At 55.0% G+C, this 15,000-nt stretch overlaps 2 non-coding genes across 2 annotated transcripts; both read left to right on the plus strand.

The window, feature by feature from the left end:
- The first annotated feature begins 1,257 nt into the window (after positions 1-1,257).
- Positions 1,258-3,160, plus strand: LOC123666336. The gene has a single exon (XR_006745231.1). It is a non-coding gene; the product is annotated as a small subunit ribosomal RNA (ribosomal RNA).
- A 265-nt stretch (positions 3,161-3,425) lies between these two features.
- Positions 3,426-3,582, plus strand: LOC123666316. Its single transcript, XR_006745213.1, has one exon. It is a non-coding gene; the product is annotated as a 5.8S ribosomal RNA (ribosomal RNA).
- Positions 3,583-15,000: the final 11,418 nt, after the last annotated feature.

Here is a 15,000-nt window from a genome sequence, read left to right on the forward strand (position 1 = left end):
ATAATAAAAATAAATACACAAAGCGATGCATGGAAATAAAGATGTACAAAGGTCTCGGCGGTCTTATCGCTAAGAGCGAGCGATTTCTTCCAGACGACTATCGGGCATACTAATGGCTGGCAACTAGGCGTAGAAAAAATAGTGAAGCGGTAGGGAAGTGTGCAAACAGTTGATAAGGAATCGGCATGTAGTTAAAAAACATTACGATATTAAAAGAAGGTAAATATACATACGTACATACATACATACATACATACATACATACATACATACATACATACATACATACATACATACATACACACATACGTACATAGACGATACATAGATGATACATAGATAAGTGCATAGATGCATAGATGCATAGATGCATAGATGCATAGATGCATAGAGATACATAGATACAAACAAACAAACTCATTCGAGCGACGGAGGATCGAACTGAACGTCAATTTCGTCGCGGCGCATGTCCGTGTGGTGACGGTCCGGTCGGGTGGCGCGTCTCTCGAAACTCTACCGAAACTAGAAACGGTAGAGAACTTCCTTTGAGGAGCGTCCGACGACTCGATTCGTCAACGCCACGTACACGTATAATGAACTTTATACGTGCTTCGAAAACTGTGCCGATCGACGGACACACGTAAGATCTCTACGTACCACGTAGACGTCGCTCATTCCGGAGTCAAATCCGAAATCCGCGTACGAATACGATTGGTCGTTTTGAGAGATTCAGTGTTTTGGCCGTTTTAATGTCGTCAATCGTCGACTTAATCGATCGTTCATGGAACTCTTAAAGATTTTCGTCACCGATGAAAAATTTACACAAAAAGACGATCTGGTACGATCACTCTGACACCGGGCGACGGTCCGCTTGTTTTGACGAATCAATTTCGTCGTCAGAATATATTACGTACACTCAGTGTGCGATCGTGTATCTCTCATTTAACTGAGCAGAGAATAAGATCTCGTAGCGAACATTCGAACCGAGCGACCGCTGCGTCGTCGTCGTCGTCGTCCTCGTTTCACATGTCGTCGTCCCGCCGAACGTATCACGCGTCGGCGAGACGGAAACTTGTATAACGTTTGGACACGCTTTCATTTTATGCCAGTCAACCGTTTGCGAGATACGCGTCTAACGCGATCGTCTCTACGGTGTGACGTCTCGCGAGGCGCTTCGCTACGTCGCGAGGCGCTTCGTCGAGAGTTACGTGCGATACGTTCGATGAATTGATTTTCATTCGACAATCGTGTGTTAGCTCCCTGGTTGATCCTGCCAGTAGTTATATGCTTGTCTCAAAGATTAAGCCATGCATGTCTCAGTGCAAGCCGTATTAAGGCGATACCGCGAATGGCTCAATATATCAGTTTTGGTTCCTTAGATCTTACTCAGTTACTTGGATAACTGTGGTAATTCTAGAGCTAATACATGCAATCAGAACTCTGACCAGTGATGGGATGAGTGCTTTTATTAGATCAAAACCAATCGACGGAGGGCGTCTCGTCCGAAGTCGTTAATTTTGATGAATCTGGATAACTTTTGCCGATCGCATGGTCCAGTACCGGCGACGCATCTTTCAAATGTCTGCCTTATCAACTTTCGATGGTAGTTTCTGCGACTACCATGGTTGTCACGGGTAACGGGGAATCAGGGTTCGATTCCGGAGAGGGAGCCTGAGAAACGGCTACCACATCCAAGGAAGGCAGCAGGCGCGCAAATTACCCACTCCCGGCACGGGGAGGTAGTGACGAAAAATAACGATACGGGACTCTTTCGAGGCCTCGTAATCGGAATGAGTACACTTTAAATACTTTAACGAGGAACAATTGGAGGGCAAGTCTGGTGCCAGCAGCCGCGGTAATTCCAGCTCCAATAGCGTATACTAAAATTGTTGCGGTTAAAAAGCTCGTAGTTGCATTTGTGCGCCGCGCTGCCGGTGCACCGCATCCGCGGTGATACCGACACGTCTGCGGAGCATATCGTCGGTGAGCCGGCGGTAAAACGCCGGTTCAATATCAAAATCCTATCGCGGTGCTCTTCGGTGAGTGTCGAGGTGGGCCGACAATTTTACTTTGAACAAATTAGAGTGCTCAAAGCGGGCTCAAAATGCCGCTTGAATATTTCGTGCATGGAATAATAGAATATGATCTCGGTTCTATTTTGTTGGTTTTCAGAACTCCGAGGTAATGATTAATAGGGATAACTGGGGGCATTCGTATTGCGACGTTAGAGGTGAAATTCTTGGATCGTCGCAAGACGAACATCAGCGAAAGCATTTGCCAAAGGTGTTTTCATCAATCAAGAACGAAAGTTAGAGGTTCGAAGGCGATTAGATACCGCCCTAGTTCTAACCGTAAATATGTCATCTAGCGATCCGCCGACGTTACTACAATGGCTCGGCGGGCAGCTTCCGGGAAACCAAAGATTTTGGACTCCGGGGGGAGTATGGTTGCAAAGCTGAAACTTAAAGGAATTGACGGAAGGGCACCACCAGGAGTGGAGCCTGCGGCTTAATTTGACTCAACACGGGAAATCTCACCAGGCCCGGACACCGGAAGGATTGACAGATTAACAGCTCTTTCTTGATTCGGTGGGTGGTGGTGCATGGCCGTTCTTAGTTGGTGGAGCGATTTGTCTGGTTAATTCCGGTAACGAACGAGACTCTAGCCTGCTAAATAGGCGTCGTCATTTAGGTGTGTCCGATTTCGGTCGGACAACTCACTGGCGGCGTATTAAAATTCTTCTTAGAGGGACCGGCGGCTTCGAGCCGCACGAGATTGAGCAATAACAGGTCTGTGATGCCCTTAGATGTCCTGGGCCGCACGCGCGCTACACTGAAGGAATCAGCATGTTCTCCCTGGCCTAGAGGCCCGGGCAACCCGTTGAAACTCCTTCGTGCTGGGGATTGGGGTTTGCAATTATCCCCCATAAACGAGGAATTCCTAGTAAGCGCGAGTCATAAGCTCGCGTTGATTACGTCCCTGCCCTTTGTACACACCGCCCGTCGCTACTACCGATTGAATGATTTAGTGAGGTCTTCGGACCGACACGCGGTGGCTTCACGGCCGTCGGCGTTGCTGGGAAGTTGACCAAACTTGATCATTTAGAGGAAGTAAAAGTCGTAACAAGGTTTCCGTAGGGGAACCTGCGGAAGGATCATTAACGAAACTGCCGTATTGCGAGACGTATCGCCCTCGAGCGTGAAGTTTCTGCGATATACGCGTAGTGACGCTAATAGACATTCTGTTCAACGACGGAAAAAAAACGACGTTGAACAAAAAAACAAAATATAAAAGTCGCGCGCACCGTTTCGCGGTGACCGACCGTACATTTTATTTATTTATTTTTTTTTTTTTTATTTTTATAAGACTCTTAACGAATCTTATTCAATTAATACGATGTAGATTTCGATCTACAACGAAACCATTACCCTGGACGGTGGATCACTTGGCTCGCGGGTCGATGAAGAACGCAGTTAACTGCGCGTCATAGTGTGAACTGCAGGACACATTTGAACATCGACATTTCGAACGCACATTGCGGTCCGTGGAGAAACATCCAGGACCACTCCTGTCTGAGGGCCGGCTGCATAAATACATATATCACACTGTACGTTCGTATATAAATTCGTTTATTACGATCGTACATATGACGGTCTCCGTATGTCTCAATCAGAGACTTCGGTCCGTTTAAATATTGTTAACGTTCGATACGGAGCGAATAAGCGTATATGCGTATATGTGCCGTGTGTGCGCGCGCGTATATTGCGTTTACGTCGATGCGAGAGACAGCGGTACAGGTTTCGACCTGTACCCGTATCTCGCGTACGTACGCGCAGCTCGACGTTCTCGTCTCGAAGACGACGACGTCCCGCGTCTCTCCGTCCTTTCGGTGACGTCGCGCGCGTATAGTCTTAGAAAACAAACTAACGACTATACATATGCGCGCTTCTATGTCGACGGGGTAAACGGAGAGCGATGCGGCGACGTCGCGCAGTCCGAGAGACACGGATCGTCGTTCTATCGCGCGCGTCCTGTACGTTATACGCACGCGAATCATCCGAGTATCGTTCGCACGAACGACGACGCGCGTACGCGTATGCCGTCGCGTAGTCGTCGCGGTAGGCGGACTCGACGTCCGAAGAGCGCGTCGACGCCGACGCCGACGTCGAAGACGGGACTCTAACGAGACCCCCGTCTCTCGGCGTACCTTCGGCGCCGTCGCGTCGACGGATATCGCGTCTGCCTCGTTTTTTTTATCGTTGGCCTCAGATCAGGGAGGATCACCCGCCGAATTTAAGCATATTAGTAAGCGGAGGAAAAGAAACTAACCAGGATTTCCTTAGTAGCGGCGAGCGAACAGGAAATAGCCCAGCACTGAATCCCGCGGTTGTAACGATCGCGGGAGATGTGGTGTTCGGGAGGTATCGCTTTCTCGTCGTCGCCACTCCTGTCCAAGTTCGTCTTGAACGGGGCCGTTTTCCCGTAGAGGGTGCCAGGCCCGTAGCGACGGAGCGAGACGGCGAGAGGTACACTCCTCAGAGTCGGGTTGCTTGAGAGTGCAGCCCTAAGTGGGTGGTAAACTCCATCTAAGGCTAAATATTACCGCGAGACCGATAGCGAACAAGTACCGTGAGGGAAAGTTGAAAAGAACTTTGAAGAGAGAGTTCAAGAGTACGTGAAACCGTTCAGGGGTAAACCTGCGAAACTCGAATGAACGAACGGAGAGATTCATCGTCAATCGGCGGCGTACGGGCGCGCGCCTCGATGTCGAACGCCTCCCCTCGCGGGTGCGTCGTGCGGCACGGGTCGCGTCCGTCGACGTCCGTCGACGGCGTGCACTTCTCTCTAAGTAATACATCGCGACCCGTTCGATGTCGGTCTAAGCGCCGTTCGGGAGTCCAGTCGTCGTGTTAACGCACCGCTATTGGACCGTGACGGTGGCCGATCGGCCGTCGGACGGTAGTACAAAGTCGTACTTTTATACGAATCGCGCACGCGCCTCGCGCGCGTCCGGCCCGACGCAAGCGAACGCCGTACAATGTCGACGTCCTGCCCGAGTGCGGACGTTGACGCGGCGCTGCTGTCGTCGCAGCCGTGCTGTCTCGGACCGTGCGCGTATCCGTCTGCGATGATTCATTTTCGGGCACTCGCAGGACCCGTCTTGAAACACGGACCAAGGAGTCTAGCATGTGTGCGAGTCATTGAGATTATTCAACGTAAAACTGAAAGGCGTAACGAAAGTGAAGGCGCGCGCTAAACCGCGCGCTCAGGGAGGATGGAGCGTCGGTCTCGATCGATCTCTCGCACTCCCGAGGCGTCTCGTTTCCAATCCGTGAATGTAGGCGCGCTCTGAGCACAGATGCTGGGACCCGAAAGATGGTGAACTATGCCTGGTCAGGTCGAAGTCAGGGGAAACCCTGATGGAGGACCGTAGCGATTCTGACGTGCAAATCGATCGTCGGAACTGGGTATAGGGGCGAAAGACTAATCGAACCATCTAGTAGCTGGTTCCGTCCGAAGTTTCCCTCAGGATAGCTGGCGTCGATTATTAACAGTCCCATCCGGTAAAGCGAATGATTAGAGGCATTGGGGCCGAAACGACCTCAACCTATTCTCAAACTTTAAATGGGTGAGAACTCCGGCTTACTCGAACGATGAAGCCGGAGATCTGATGACGGTGCCAAGTGGGCCAATTTTGGTAAGCAGAACTGGCGCTGTGGGATGAACCAAACGTAGTGTTAAGGCGCCTAAAAAACGCTCATGGGACACCATGAAAGGCGTTGGTCGCTCATGACAGCAGGACGGTGGCCATGGAAGTCGGAATCCGCTAAGGAGTGTGCAACGACTCACCTGCCGAAGCAACCAGCCCTGAAAATGGATGGCGCTGAAGCGTTTTGCCTATACACTACCGTTACGGGCACGTGCGACGTTGTACGTTTTGCGTCATTATGCCGTAACGAGTAGGACGTGCGCGGCGGAGTGCGCAGAAGGGTCTGGGCGTGAGCCCGCTTGGAGCCTCCGTCGGTGCAGATCTTGGTGGTAGTAGCAAATACTCCAGCGAGGCCCTGGAGGACTGACGTGGAGAAGGGTTTCGCGTGAACAGTAGTTGCTCGCGAGTCAGTCGATCCTAAGCTCAAGGAGAGATCTTATGTCGATGTGGCGTGTTTTCTTTTATATTATATTATATATAAACCGAATAACGCCCTTTGAGCGAAAGGGAATCCGGTTCCTATTCCGGAACCCGGCAGCGGAACCGTTTCAATAATCGTTCCCTCGTTTCAAAGCGAGTGTTCGACGGGGTAACCCAAAGTGGCCTGAAGACGCCGCCGAGGGGTCCGGGAAGAGTTTTCTTTTCTGCCTGAGCGTTCGAGTTCCATGGAATCCTATAGAAGGGAGATATGGTTCGGAACGCGAAGAGCACCGCATTTGCGGCGGTGTCCGGATACTCTCTGCGGACCTTGAAAATTCAGGTGAGGGATGTACGTGGAGATGTCGCGCCGGTTCGTACCCATATCCGCAGCAGGTCTCCAAGGTGAAGAGCCTCTAGTCGATAGAATAATGTAGGTAAGGGAAGTCGGCAAATTGGATCCGTAACTTCGGAATAAGGATTGGCTCTGAGGACCGGGGCGTGTCGGGTTTGGACGGGAAGCGGATGCGGCCGGTGCCGGGCCTGGTCGATGCTCGTTCGTCTCTCTCGGGGGGCGTTCGGGCGGAATCCGGACCCGCGTTCCGGCCTTCCGCGGATCTTCCTAGCCGTAAGGCCGCGTCGGTTTCGTCTCGTGCGCGATCGGCGCGGTTCTGTACGACCGCCGTTCAACGGTCAGCTCAGAACTGGCACGGACAAGGGGAATCCGACTGTCTAATTAAAACAAAGCATTGCGATGGCCCTCGCGGGTGTTGACGCAATGTGATTTCTGCCCAGTGCTCTGAATGTCAACGTGAAGAAATTCAAGCAAGCGCGGGTAAACGGCGGGAGTAACTATGACTCTCTTCTACGTGGCCTCCATCTGGTCAATACACGACCTATGGGCTATGGCGGCGGTTGTGTATGTACTTCGGTGCACTCTGGACCGTAACCATGGCATGTACTCGGTACGATGGCTCACACCCCTAACGGGGAGGTGAGGGTGTAGATACTCACGGGCGGGTCGTATTATTCGATGAACGCGATTTCCCAGCCTGCCGGCTAGCTGCGGGGAAGCGGAGAAACACGACTCACCCGGCAATGGGGAAGAGCGGCCTGTCATGGGCCGTGACGCCCAACTCCTACCCACAGCCTGCACGTGGCGCCGCTGCGAAAGCCAATGGGGGGGGGGGGGACCGACGCCTAAATTATGCAGCCCGGAGGTAGCCGATGCGGAGCTGCAAGCCTCGTTGGCGTCACTTTCCCTGCTATCGGACGAGGCAAGTGCACTTTCCGCTGCATGCTCCGCCATCGCCAGGGCGAGCGTTTTACGACAACGCATGGGGGTGACGGAGCACGTAGCCAGGCTAGTCCCTGGGTTCTCTGCGGAGTGGTGCGACACCCTTCGAGCTTGGGGGTGTAATCCAGGTTGGCTACGGTTGAGATACCGTAGTAGTCCCGATGGGTGGTCTTCGAGCTTGCTTGGAGTCCATCAAGTCTAGCGGTTTTTCTTCGGTTGGGACCTAGCGAAAACCGTGGGCGAGCCCAGTGGTTGGGTTTGCGGCCCGGCCACATATGGGAATCTTACCGTTGCAATGAATCCAAATACAGAGAATTTGGACCGCCCCGACCTCCCACAGGAGTCGGGGAGCACGGTCAATCCCTCCCCGGTGGCTCGACCCGGCACTTCCGGCGGGAGTGTTGGGCGGGCGCCTGGTTGGACCTGCCCAGTTTGTGGGCGTACATTTACTACCAAGACGGGGCTCGGTGTTCACAAGCGTAGAGCCCACCCCGTCGAAGCCAATGCGGAGGCCGCTCCACTGCAGGTAAAGCGCAGGTGGTGTGAGGAGGAGCTGTCGCTCATGGCGAGGACCGAGGCGCAGTTTACGGTGGATACTGGGAAGTGTTCGAACGTAGACCTGCTCGCCAAATTGCCCCAACTCCAGAGGACGTTGGAGGCGATTAAGGGACAGCGGCGGAGTGTGAAGTACAAAGGGCTGGTGAAAGCCTGCCTGGAGGAGATAGCGCTCTCGTCGTCTGGCCCAGCGAGTAGGGGTTCGATAGCGGAACAGCCCCCGGAAACGCGGCCCCTGGGACCGCCGGACGTCAGCACTGAAGTCTCACCTGTCGTAGACAAACCAGCAGAAGCAGTCGAAGCCTCACTGAGCCCGGAAGCAGCGCAAGCCCTCGAATCCCTGCTCCTGAGAGCGGAGAGGCGTAAGCGATGCCAGGGACGTGGGGCCAAGGCCGCAAAGCGGTCCCGCCGTACATCTCGAACTGTCGACGACATCGCGCCGGTTTCGATTTCGAACCGCAAAAGAAGGCGAATGGAGTACGCACGGATGCAGGAACTGTTTCGGAAGTGTCCGAGTCGTGCAGCAGCCGAAGTGATAGACGGCCACACCCGGGTCGTAAGGCACACCCTCGAGGATCTGGAGACCTATTGGCGACCGGTTCTCGAGGAGGTGTCGACCGCCCCGGGACCAACGCGGAAAGCGCTCGATGCTCTGACGCGGGGGGAAGTGGCCGACTATTCCGGGCTATGGGCGCCGATCACGGTCGAGGAGGTGAAGGCGTCCTGTGTCGACTCTCGGACAGCGCCAGGGCCGGACGGAATACGTTCGGAGGAATGGCGTGCAGTTCCCGCTCCATTGAAAGCGGAAATATTCTCTGACTGGTTAGCCAAAGGCGCTATTCCAGATCCGCTGCGGCAGTGCAGGACCATCTTTGTGCCGAAAAATGACATCCCTGCCGGCCCGGGCGACTATCGGCCAATCTCGGTTGCGTCGGTACTGCTCAGGCACATGCACGGCATACTGGCCAAGAGGCTGCTGCGCTGTTGCCCCCTGGACGCGCGTCAGCGCGGCTTTGTGAGTGCCGATGGAGCGCTGGAGAACACTGCCGTGCTGGACGCGGTGCTGGGGGATAGCAGGAAGAAGCTGAGGGAATGCCATGTGGCGGTCCTCGACTTTGCCAAGGCGTTCGACACAGTGTCGCACGGGGCACTGCTAGAATTGCTGAAGGCCAGGGGCCTGCCCGAGGGTTTCCTCAGTTATCTGGCTCACATGTACGAAACGGCGCATACCACCTTAGCCGTTAATGGAAAGAACAGCCGTCCTGTGAAAGTGGGTCGAGGGGTGCGTCAAGGAGATCCCCTATCGCCGGTACTTTTCAACATGGCGATGGACCTAATTCTTGCGTCGCTGCCGAAGGGCGTCGGCTACGGGCTGGAAGGCGAAAAAGTCGCGGCACTGGCCTACGCCGACGACCTAATCCTCGTTGCGGGATCGAAGGTCGGGATGCAGGAATCCATCGACTGTGTTGTTGAGGTCGGGGAGATGATGGGGCTAAGGGTGAATACCAGTAAGTCTTCCGTTTTGTCGATGGTGCCGGATGGGAAGCGCAAAAAGCACCACTACCCAACCAATCGGATGTTCACGGTGGGTAGGTCAAAGTTGAGGCAGGTGACGAGCGTGGAACGATGGCGCTATCTAGGTGTCGATTTCGAATCAGCCGGAACGGCGATGCTCGAGCTACAGGTGCGTAAGGCCTTGGACAACATCACCAGGGCGCCCCTAAAGCCACAACAACGGCTCGAGATAGTGAGGGGTCATCTGATTCCGAGGTTCATCCATGGCCTCGTGCTCGGAAGGATCTCGGACGACAGACTCAGAATGCTCGACATCGAAGTCCGGGGCGCTGTGAGGAAGTGGCTGAGGCTGCCGATTGACGTGCCGAAGGGGTACTTCCATGCGGAAGCTAAGGACGGTGGCCTAGCGATCCCGTCGCTGCAGGCGGTCACCCCGGAACTCATTTTACGGAGATACGGGGGCCTTGCCTCGTCGCGATGGGCTGCTGCGAAGGCCGCCGCGAAGTCCGAAAGAATTCGGAAAAAGCTGAGCTGGGCCCGGAAGCAAGTCCGAAAGTTCACCAGGGACCACCCGGTGTCCAATTTAACATCTGTGTCGCAGTATTGGCGTGAGATGCTTCACGCGTCGACGGACGGCCACGAACTTCGTGAGTCGTCTCGGAATCCGGCCTCCACTAAGTGGATCAGGGAGCGATGCATGGAGTACAGCGGCCGGGACTACGTGCAGTTCGTGCACTGTCATATAAACGCCCTTCCCTCCCGAGTCAGGGCCTCGAGGGGTCGTAGGGATGGTCGTGAGTCGGAGTTGAGCTGCCGCGCCGGTTGCACGGTCAGGGAGACAACGGCTCACGTCATCCAACAGTGTCACAGAACGCACGGCGGCCGCGTCAAGCGTCACGACTGCGTCACAAGGTTTATCGCCGAGGCGATGACCGGGAAAGGGTGGAAGGTGTTACTGGAACCTCGCTTCACGACCTCTATAGGGTGTCGGAAGCCCGACATTATCGCGTCAAGAGATGGTGTGGGAGTGATTGTCGACGCGCAGGTTGTCTCCGGTCAGAGGCCGCTGGACGATGCTCACCGTGAAAAGCGCCGCAAGTACGGGAAACACGAAGAGCTAGTCCAGTTGGTCGCTGAAAAACTAGAGCTGCCTTGTACGAAGAGCGTCCGATCTACTTCTTGCACGATTTCTTGGCGAGGTGTGTGGAGTGGAGCGTCCCTTAACGAGATGCAGAAGCTCCTCGGGCTCAATAGGGCAGTATTCGAGACTATACCTGGCATGGTATTGAGAGGCTCGCACATGAACTGGACCAGGTTCAACCAGATGACCGCCGTCGCGGCGGAAGCGTCGGACTGAGCGACCGGGGTCCTGTGGTAACAAGATAGGTTTACACAGGACCTATGTGGTACCGGACTCGAACGACAGTTAACAGGTCGTTGCTACACAGATTCCCCGCCAAACCACCTGCGTACCGCAACTAACATCCAACCTGTGCAATGCCACCTGGGCTTTGTCTCTAGATACGGGAGTGGGGAACAGCTGGTCACTCCCGTGGCCCAAATATCTCGTTATGAGACGCTCAGCACGAAGTTGGGAGGCGAAGGCAGGCGGCGGAATAGCCAAATGCCTCGTCATCTAATTAGTGACGCGCATGAATGGATTAACGAGATTCCCGCTGTCCCTATCTACTAGTGACGCGCATGAATGGATTAACGCCAGACGTGTTTGTGTCGCTCTGCATTTAAAAATTCGAAAAAAGTGGTTTTTTCGTGCTTTTTAGTGCAGATTTTGTGTTTTTATCGTGCATAAGGTCCCCAGGGACCGATTGTGATAAGTGAATTAAGTGTAAGTACATTAATTAGTTATTAATTAACGTGTTTCATTTCGTGAGCCACGTGCTCGCGCGTGACTTATTCATTGCGGGTAGTTGTAAGCGACATCGACGCTTGACAGCTGCCGTCTGTAGTGGGACTTTTGACGTGTGACATTTGACGTGCGACGTTTGACGTTTGACGTTTGACGTTTGACGTTTGGCGTTTGACGCTTGACGTTGACGTTGACGCTTGACGTTTGACGTTTGACGTCTGACGGTTGTTGGTAACACTAGTGTTGCCATATACAGTTTTATTTCTTCCCCATTTTTATTTCTTATTTTTATTTTAATACAAGAACTGCCCTTTCTTGCGTGTATACGTGTTAGGCCGGTCTAGGCATGGCGGACGACGATGAGACGGAGCGCCTCCGCGAAATGTTTGAGGCGGACGTGAGACGTAAGTCTCTGGAGCTGGAAGAGCTGATGGCCATCGGCCGGGAAGCGGGGTTTACGCCCCGGGCCTCATTGGCGAGAACTCCTCCTCAGGAGTTCAGCTCACCAATCGCTTCCATAGTCGACACGACGTTCGGCTTATACCGGGGGAGGGCCAGCAAGAGGCAAATTACCTCGCCCGAGGAGGAGCAGGAGCCCACGCGACGGTGTGACGAACGCCGTGCTGGCCCGTCACACCAAGCGGGTGTCCCGCCCGTGGCGGGTATTTTGTCCGCCCCTCCCCCGGCCGCAACAGCATCTCCCGGACCCGCCACTTCCCCGATCCCCTCTGCCAGCACATCCACGCTGACGCCTGCGTCATGCCACCCTCCTGCCTCCACTGCTGCCCCCTCCCCAGCCATGATTCCTGCTGCCCCTGCTCCCGCTCCCGCTCCCGCTCCCGCTGCCGCATTATCCACCGAACCCGGGTCGGGGTTAGCTAGCCTGTCCAAGGTCCAGCTATTGGACGAGGTGCACACTGAGCTGCGGCGGATATTGGAGATCGCCAATAGTATGGCATCTCACAATAAATACAAGTTGAATGCCAGTGACAGGGACGCCATCGGCCAAGCTGGGCAGAACGTGCTCGCGGCGGTAGCGGCGATCGAAATTCGGCTGGCGGAGACCGAGCACCAGGTCACCGCCACAAAGCTGAAGTGCGCGCAGCTGGAACTTCAAAATGCTGCTAGTTCCCACACCCTCCCCTCTCCTCCCACCGGAGCGCCTGGACCTGCGGTCACTTACGCTTCTCTGCTGAAGCGTCCGCAGGGAGAGCCTCCGGTGCACATTCCGGCAACCCAAGGGCAGGCTGTCCTCTTCTACCCCAATACGGATGAAATCAAAACATCCGAAGGTACCAAGGCTGAGCTGCAGAAGGCAATACAGCCTGGCCGCATGGGGATTCCCGTACAGAGCGTTCGACGCATCGGGAATTCCGGCATTGCGGTCAGAGCCGCTACGCCTGCAGCGGCCGAGAAGTTGAAGGCGGCGGCTCCTCCCACCCTCCGGGTGACTGAGCCGCGCGGTCGTCGCCCTCTGGTCGCTATACGCAACCTGAGGGTCGATCCCTCGTCGGACGGTCTGCTTGAGGAGCTACAGACCACCAACTTGGCGGACGATCCAGAATGGCCTATGGAAAAGGTGAAGGCGAACTGCCGTGTTGCCTTTAAAAAGGGCCGTCGGGGGGAGCGCACTACAGTTGTCCTGGAGTGCTCTCCACCCCTGCGCGACAAGCTGATCGGCTTGGGGCGCGTATACATTGGCTGGGACGAGGCCGATGTCTGCGACTATCTGCGCGTCACCTGCTGCAACCGTTGCCATCAATACGGGCACCCGGAAAAGTTCTGCCGTGCCCCGGAGATGGTATGCGGCAGGTGCGGCGATACTGGCCACAAAAAGACCGAGTGCCAGTCCACGTCAGAGTGCTGTGCGACCTGCAAGCGCTTCAAGCGCAAAGAGGCCAGCAGCCACGCCACAAATGCCTCGACATGCCCGGCGCGTATATACGCCGAACAGCAGTCGGTCAACATGACCCAGTATGGATAGGACAAGTTTAGGTTTGTCAATAGGGCAGCTTAATCTCCAGGGATCGGAGGTCGCCACATCGGAATTGCCCGTCATAGCTGTAGAGATGAACCTCGACCTGGTTCTCGTACAGGAACAGTACGCTAACTCCGGCTTGACTGGTCTGCTTCAGTGTGGATCTGCTCCGAAATCGAGGATCATGGTGTTGAACGACAGGATCGCTCTCACGCTGCTGCACAACCTGAGCACAGAACACTGCACCGTTGCGCACGCTGATTACCACGGACTCGGCATCTACATTATCTCAGCGTACTTCCAGTACGGCCACGACATCGTCCGTCATCTTGAACACCTGAGTTATGTAATGGACCGCCTAGCAGGAAACCCGGTACTGATCGGAATGGATAGCAACGCGCACTCGCCACTCTGGTTCTGTGAGCGACGTCAATACTCGGGAAGAGGACCAGACACCGAACATAGGAAGACCCAGATGGAGAGCTTCATACTCAGCAGAGGCCTGCTCATTCACAACGTGCAGGGCCAGCCACCTACGTTCTGCGGACCCAACGGATCTTCCAATGTGGACTTGACACTCTCGACTAGGGGAGTCGCGATCAAGGAGTGGCGGGTGCACGAAGGTGCCAGTGTAAGCGACCATCAGCTGATAACTTACCAGATGTGCGGCAGCGGGACAGCGAGACAGTCGGATCGGGAACCGAACGTTCGGATCGCCTTCCGGGAACGAGGGGTAAACTGGGCCTACTTTCGATCCACGCTGAGCGCCCGAATGGGTAAGCTGGACACAAGACTGGCAGCGAACGACCTCGCCAACAAATACAGCGAAATACTCACGCGAACAGCCTCTGGATGTCTAGGATATCGCAGGGATAGGGAGTACGGGGGCTACGAATGGTGGACGCCTGAACTGGATCGACTTCGCCGCGCGGTGAACAGAACGCGTAGATCCTGGCAGAACTCTCGACGGATTAATTCTAAAGGTGACGACGTGCTGAGGGAAGCGTTACAGGAGGCCAGACGCGAATACAAGCGGGCCATGAAGGAAGCGGAAATCACGCACTTTAGACAAGTTGCCGAAACGGGAAACAACGACCCCTGGGGGCTCGCGTACCGCGCCGCGACCGGCAGGACGCGCCCCCCCAGGAACGTGCTTCACGGAGGGAAGCTCGTTGAGGGATACGCCATCGACACTGGAACCGCCATGCACGAACTTCTCTACTCCCTATGCCCCGACGACGCTACAGCTACCGACGACGAGTACCACCGAAAGGTGCGTGTGGCCGCCGCTTTCCCACCGCCCGGTGGGGATTCGGATGCGCCCGGTCGAGCCACTGTGGAACTCATCATCAGGAACCTGCCTAACACAAGTCCCGGACTGGATGGAATCACCCGTAGGATCATCAGGAACGCCTGGAAGGCTTCCTCCGGCGAGATGTTGCTGATGTACTCGGCCTGCATCTCTGAGGGAGTCTTTCCGGATATCTGGAAGATAGGCGCATTGATAGTCCTGCCGAAGGGAAACGACAAGCCGCTGACAGATCCGAAGGCTTACAGGCCCATCACACTGCTGCCTATCCTGGGCAAAATTCTCGAGCGTATCATCATCGCGTGCGCTCCCTGCCTGTATCGCGGCATTTCCGACGACCAACACGGTTTTG

The sequence above is a fragment of the Melitaea cinxia genome, chromosome 25 (assembly GCF_905220565.1).
Source record: "Melitaea cinxia chromosome 25, ilMelCinx1.1, whole genome shotgun sequence".
Classification (NCBI taxonomy): domain Eukaryota; kingdom Metazoa; phylum Arthropoda; class Insecta; order Lepidoptera; family Nymphalidae; genus Melitaea; species Melitaea cinxia.